Below are 7657 nucleotides of genomic sequence, written 5' to 3' on the forward strand. Positions count from 1 at the left end.
GAAGGCTTGAGGATTTTGTTATTTGCATATCCTTTTCAGTGAGTGCTTGATTTGTATTAAAATAATCTTATATATTTAAACATAAAACTAGGTAAACTAAGAGAGTAGTTTAGTAAGCGAGTATGTAAGTGCTCTAAGCGGAACGAATTTCGACACTTGAGAAAAGTATTTTGTTCCCAGCGACTTTTACTTTTACTTGCCACATTCCAAGTATCCCCCATTTCGAGTAGCCCCTCCCCCGCGAGGGAACTCGCATGGCGGAATGCATCTTCCCAGCCGTTGCTTCCTCCTCGACCAGGTAAATTGCAATATTATGCTAGACTGCGACCGGCGACGTAATCGCCCTGAGAAACTAGGAAAACAGGTTAATAATGCCATAAACAAAAAACGCAAAAAAACGAGCAATAGTAAAGACGACACTTTCGTGACTGGCCAGCCGGGCAGCAATGTTTGTTTGTCTGTTTGGCGGTTGGTGAGTTTGCCAAGCACCGAGCGGAAAGTGAAAGGCACTGCCAGGGGAGCCGGCCAAGTCAAATGGTTCGAGCCAGCAAAAAAATACTAGCCAGGCAGCTGGCTCAGCCATGTGGCAAACACACAAAGCCCCTCCTGAATCAGACTTTGTTGCTGTCGCTTTATTGTCACGAGGCGTGCGGGGATTAAGTGTCTGCCTTATCACAAGGTGGCAACAACGGCTGCCAGTGGCGGGTTCAATGACATCAGCAACATCATCATTGTCCCCCTCATAATCACCATCGCGATGTGCGGCATGCGCTCGCAAAAACATATGCTAATAAATTTCTCATAAAGAGCTCGAAACAATGCCAAGCATCCCCCTCGACAGAAGGAAACAAATCTGTGATGGAAAAGTCTTACGTTTAAGTGACTACATTAGTTCCCATTTCCGCAGTATGGCCCCTTCCGGTGGCCATAGCTCTGCCAATTTATATCCGATCTGGAAATAGTGTACCATTTTGTGATGTGCGTGGATAGTAGCTCCAATTTTCATTTAAAGTTTTGCTTAAATACCATTTTCAATTTTCTTCAATTTTTTCAAGGGGTATCCGGATAAAAAAGTGATGTTTCCCGATTTCCGCAGTATGGCCCCTTCCGGTGGCCATAGCTCTGCCAATTTATATCCGATCTGGTAATAATGTACCATTTTGTGATCTGCGTGGATAGTAGCTCCAATCCTCATTTAAAGTTCGGCTTAAATACCATTTTCAATTTTCTTCAATTTTTTCAAGGGGTATCCTCGTAAAAAAGTGATGTTTCCCAATTTCCGCAGTATGGCCCCTTCCGGTGGCCATAGCTCTGCCAATTTATATCCGATCTGGAAATAGTGTACCATTTAGTGATCTGCGTGGATAGTAGCTCCAATTTTCATTTAAAGTTTTGCTTAAATACCATTTTCAATTTTCTTCAATTTTTTCAAGGGGTATCCTCATAAAAAAGTGATGTTTCCCAATTTCCGCAGTATGGCCCCTTCCGGTGGCCATAGCTCTGCCAATTTATATTCGATCTGGAAATAGTGTACCATTTTGTGATGTGCGTGGATAGTAGCTCCAATTTTCATTTAAAGTTTTGCTTAAATACCATTTTCAATTTTCTTCAATTTTTTCAAGGGGTATCCTCATAAAAAAGTGATGTTTCCCAATTTCCGCAGTATGGCCCCTTCCGGTGGCCATAGCTCTGCCAATTTATATCCGATCTGGTAATAATGTACCATTTTGTGATCTGCGTGGATAGTAGCTCCAATCCTCATTTAAAGTTCGGCTTAAATACCATTTTCAATTTTCTTCAATTTTTTCAAGGGGTATCCTCATAAAAAAGTGATGTTTCCCAATTTCCGCAGTATGGCCCCTTCCGGTGGCCATAGCTCTGCCAATTTATATCCGATCTGGAAATAGTGTACCATTTAGTGATCTGCGTGGATAGTAGCTCCAATCCTCATTTAAAGTTTTGCTTAAATACCATTTTCAATTTTCTTCAATTTTTTCAAGGGGTATCCTCATAAAAAAGTGATGTTTCCCAATTTCCGCAGTATGGCCCCTTCCGGTGGCCATAGCTCTGCCAATTTATATCCGATCTGGAAATAGTGTACCATTTTGTGATCTGCGTGGATAGTAGCTCCAATCCTCATTTAAAGTTCGGCTTAAATACCATTTTCAATTTTCTTCAATTTTTTCAAGGGGTATCCTCATAAAAAAGTGATGTTTCCCAATTTCCGCAGTATGGCCCCTTCCGGTGGCCATAGCTCTGCCAATTTATATCCGATCTGGAAATAGTGTACCATTTTGTGATCTGCGTGGATAGTAGCTCCAATCCTCATTTAAAGTTTTGCTTAAATACCATTTTCAATTTTCTTCAATTTTTTCAAGGGGTATCCTCATAAAAAAGTGATGTTTCCCAATTTCCGCAGTATGGCCCCTTTCGGTGGCCATAGCTCTGCCAATTTATACCCGATCTGGAAATAGTGTACCATTTTGTGATCTGCGTGGATAGTAGCTCCAATCCTCATTTAAAGTTCAGCTTAAATACCATTTTCAATTTTCTTCAATTTTTTCAAGGGGTATCCTCATAAAAAAGTGATGTTTCCCAATTTCCGCAGTATGGCCCTTTCCGGTGGCCATAGCTCTGCCAATTTATATCCGATCTGGAAATAGTGTACCATTTTGTGATCTGCGTGGATAGTAGCTCCAATCCTCATTTAAAGTTCGGCTTAAATACCATTTTCAATTTTCTTCAATTTTTTCAAGGGGTATCCTCATAAAAAAGTGATGTTTCCCAATTTCCGCAGTATGGCCCCTTCCGGTGGCCATAGCTCTGCCAATTTATATCCGATCTGGAAATAGTGTACCATTTTGTGATCTGCGTGGATAGTAGCTCCAATCGTCATTTAAAGTTTTGCTTAAATACCATTTTCAATTTTCTTCAATTTTTTCAAGGGGTATCCTCATAAAAAAGTGATGTTTCCCGATTTCCGCAGTATGGCCCCTTCCGGTGGCCATAGCTCTGCCAATTTATATCCGATCTGGAAATAGTGTACCATTTTCTGCTCTGCGTGGATAGTAGCTTCAATCCTCATTTAAAGTTTTGCTTAAATACCATTTTCAATTTTCTTCAATTTTTCAAGGGGTATTCGCATAAAAAAGTGATGTTTCCCGATTTCCGCAGTATGGCCCCTTCCGGTGGCCATAGCTCTGCCAATTTATATCCGATCTGGATATAGTGTACCATTTTGTGATCTGCGTGGATAGTAGCTCCAATCCTTATTTAAAGTTTTGCTTAAATACCATTTTCAATTTTCTTCAATTTTTTCAAGGGGTATCCTTATAAAAAAGTGATGTTTCCCAATTTCCGCAGTATGGCCCCTTCCGGTGGCCATAGCTCTGCCAATTTATATTCGATCTGGAAATAGTGTACCATTTTGTGATCTGCGTGGATAGTAGCTCCAATCCTCATTTAAAGTTTTGCTTAAATACCATTTTCAATTTTCTTCAATTTTTTCAAGGGGTATCCTCATAAAAAAGTGATGTTTCCCAATTTCCGCAGTATGGCCCCTTCCGGTGGCCATAGCTCTGCCAATTTATATCCGATCTGGAAATAGTGTACCATTTTGTGATCTGCGTGGATAGTAGCTCCAATCCTCATTTAAAGTTCGGCTTAAATACCATTTTCAATTTTCTTCAATTTTTTCAAGGGGTATCCTCATAAAAAAGTGATGTTTCCCAATTTCCGCAGTATGGCCCCTTCCGGTGGCCATAGCTCTGCCAATTTATATCCGATCTGGAAATAGTGTACCATTTTGTGATCTGCGTGGATAGTAGCTCCAATCCTCATTTAAAGTTTTGCTTAAATACCATTTTCAATTTTCTTCAATTTTTTTAAGGGGTGTCCTCATAAAAAAGTGATGTTTCCCAATTTCCGCAGTATGGCCCCTTCCGGTGGCCATATTTCTGCCAATTTATATTTGAAATAGATTGAGATGGAAATATGTGTGTAATATAAGTCCTTGTACCTTAACAATGTTATTTTTTATTTATTGATGGTGATTGGAAATGATGAACGCATTAAAAAAATGTAGAAGAATTTGTCTGAGGAACTCTATTATTTTTTTAACAACTACCATAGCCAATTTCAATCTTTTTCAACTGAAATCGAATACAGAACTCATATTGTCCCCATTATAAGGGGATAAGCCATGGCTCAGCTTCACAGCTACTCCATCATATCAGTCCCCCGCTTGCAACAATCCGCAGTGAGTTATATTTCATGCCACAATCCGCTTCGAAGTTATCCATCAAGCTCACCTTTAAGCACATTTCCGTCTCCTTTCGTACGTGAATTTTTGTTGCGGGTTTTCCGACTGCCAAGAGGAGAGTAAAATAATAAACAGAAATATTTTCCATCTGATTTTCCATCGTTCGATGCGTCTGTTGACACAATGTAGCACCGGAAATAATTGCACTGTAATGGCTTAATTGGTATTTATGATTGCAGTCCCATGTACGTGCGACATTGATATAATTGTGATTTCATTTATTGTCCATGTGCTTGAGTTGGTCTGGGAGATTTCATTTAAAATGGTTTCTGCGGCGACGTGGTGTGGAATTTTCTTTGTCTTCGAAAAGGATGTAACATTTTAATGTTTTATTATATGTAAGGTTTAAAATGGCTCACAATGATTCTTTATTTCGGATTATTATTTGCTCTCAAATATATTTTGTCAAGTATTTATAGTAAAATATGGGAATTGTTAAGGCTTCTTGCAATAACAATTATTCAAACTTATTTTGAGTTTTGCCATTGTTATAAATTTTCCAAGGAATCCCTAGTCCACCTGGTGGCATTTGCAACTGCAATTTGTCGTCATTACAGCCGCGCAGCTTCAAGTTTAGAGCTTTTGTGAGTTTATTGGCAACAAATGAGCGCGCTGCCTCTCGTTAGTTGGGCTCGTTAAGGTGTATTTCATAAATATTAATGCACGTCCTTGCAGCGGCTATATAAGCGAACAGAATATTGCATTCCGTAATGATCGAAAGGTGGCAGAACAAAATGATTTATGCCATGTCACGTAGTCACGCCGTTGGGTTCCCCGAGGAGTGGACTTCGTGTTGGCGGCTGAAGAGTTCACGGCGTATACTTAATTTCTCGCTTTATCCTGAGAACTTCTTGAATATAACAAGTGGCGGTAGTTAGTAATCCGAAATCGCGACTTAAGCATAGTCTTTAAAGGAGCTTTACCCTTTGGCCATTAGCATAATCGATGCCACTTTGTTGTTTCAGCTACTGTTGTTGTTTCGGGAGTGCCTCCATTATTCGCGGGGGGCCATATGCCTGAAAGTAAACGAATTAATTAACCATGTCACGGGCGCAAGATTTCAACAAAAGGCAGCAAGCAAAGTTGGAACAATTGCAATGTGAAAATTTAATTAAGTTGCAGCCATCAGCGGGGAAACTTTGTTGCCCGAGGACTACCAGGAGGACTTCATAGCCCTGCGTATCGTACATATAGATAGAGTTAATATTGCAATTAAGTTTTTCGCTCTCAAAGTTTCACAAGTTGATTGTAAAAGACTTGTTAATTATATGTTGATAGTCTGCCCTGTATTACAGTTTAACTTGCTGGTAAAGAACTAAAGTCGAATATATCTATAGTCATATAGTAGTATATAATAGTACCAACTTGTGAAAATTATCGCCAGCACAAAATTTCAACGCAGCATAAATTTCAACATCGCTCTACTCTCTGGAAACGTAGCTGCCCGTTGCTAGGAAAATGTCCGTTACAGTTTCATGTCCCGCATGGCACACCCTTAAATACCACCCGGCTGTCATATCTTCCCTGACATGACATCGCTCTCACAAAATAAATTGTACATAATTCAACGAGCAGGAACTTTAATTACTCGTGCGATTTAATCCACTTTTGTTTCGGCTTTAAATTTTCGAATAAAGTAAATGATTTCTATTTGCATTCCTTCTGGCCTCGGGAAAGCACATTCTTCTTCTTGTGGATGAATGTGGAGAATTCTTGTGGAAAATTTTATGCAAATTTATCTATTTGGAAATGCAAACACAATTATTGAAATTTATTTTGAATACTGCAGAAACCAACAATTTGTTTAGTTTTCTATGCTCTACGGGCCTAAGGGACAGTGCCAAATAATAAATGTATAAGTATGCTGAGCAGAAAGGTAACCTTTCTCCATTTCCTACTTTCAACTTCACTTTATGTTTCTGACTGTATCAGATTTCTATTTGCATATGCAAGTTATTTCTAACACAATAATCCGGGTTAAATTAATGGGTCAGTTAATTTGTTCAAGGTTTTTAGTTAATTAGGTCTTGTAAGTATTATTTATCCTGCTCACCTTTGTTTAGTAAATAATTAAAAAGTACACCTCTCATGGCTTAAATTTTTGATGATTGACACTTGAAAGCCAGCCATTTAAGACACCTAGACAGCAGACGGTCCTGGGCCAACCTATATTACATTCTTGTAAGGACATCAATTTCTTCAGAGTGTTGGCGTGTGCGTACCAACACAAACAAATAAAATGTCAAGGACATCTGTGCAATTGTTTGGACTGCCCCAGGCTTCCCACGTGCATAATTTGCGGCCAAACAGAAGAGGAGAGTAAATGCTGGGCAAGAATGCGAAAGGGACGTCTTGAATAAAAAGATGCTGCAAGTGAAGTGAGCTTGTAAGGAGTCTGGGGCGGGTAGGTAGACCGCAGACCAAACAGACAGGGTCATTATTCAAGACCTGACCCAAGTCTGCTCAGCGTAGAGATGGAGGAAGGCATATACAAAGCCCAAATCACGTAGAGAGTGAAAAATCGTGCAGGGTACTGGTCCACCTTGGGGTGGAAAGCCCCACCAACATCGATTTTCTTGCATTTCCATAAATTTTTGGGAGAGGGATAAGCTTTGGTCTGTGGGTTATTGGGAGTATGTGATATTTTGAAAACCCCTTAGCCAAGTGAGCAATAAAAACTTATAAAGTACTCACTTTTCTCCATTACTCCCTAGATACTAGATAGCTCTTCTGAAACCTATTCCATCGTCTCTTCAGTCTGATATTTAATCAAATGTTCAAGCATTTTCTTATTATTGTTTATTTTTCTTATTGCTTTCGGCCATTTCGCGTCGGTCTGTGACATAAATCGCCTACTGTCTGGGCATAAATAAGGCAATAAATCAGAGAAATACAATACATCACCTGGGACCCGAGCCCATAACCATTCTAAATCGTACTGCCCTCGTACATTCCTAAGAGCGTTTCGGAAAAAGAACAAAAATTTTCCCATAAATTATGCAAGATTTTTGTCCGTTGCCGGAATATGACATATTTTCGACTTGGACTTTGACACTGACCCGGGGTTTTATTTCCCTCCTGCCTGTGTGTAGTGGTTTCACATTCCTCCTTTTGGTAATATTAAATAAATTAATTAAGGTCCAATTTAGCTTGTCGGAAAAGCTGATTAAATATGATGTCCTATACCTTCATGTCACAGGTCCTTTGTGGCTCAGTTTTTTAGTTGACAGGGGCTAAAATGGAATTCAATCAAGTGAAAAATAAGGCATCTGGTAGAACATGGCAGAAATTGTTAATTTCAGAAATAAAAGAGAAGGAATAAGGTCAAAGTTTACA

The sequence above is a fragment of the Drosophila ananassae genome, chromosome 3R (genome assembly GCF_017639315.1).
Source record: "Drosophila ananassae strain 14024-0371.13 chromosome 3R, ASM1763931v2, whole genome shotgun sequence".
Lineage (NCBI taxonomy): Eukaryota > Metazoa > Arthropoda > Insecta > Diptera > Drosophilidae > Drosophila > Drosophila ananassae.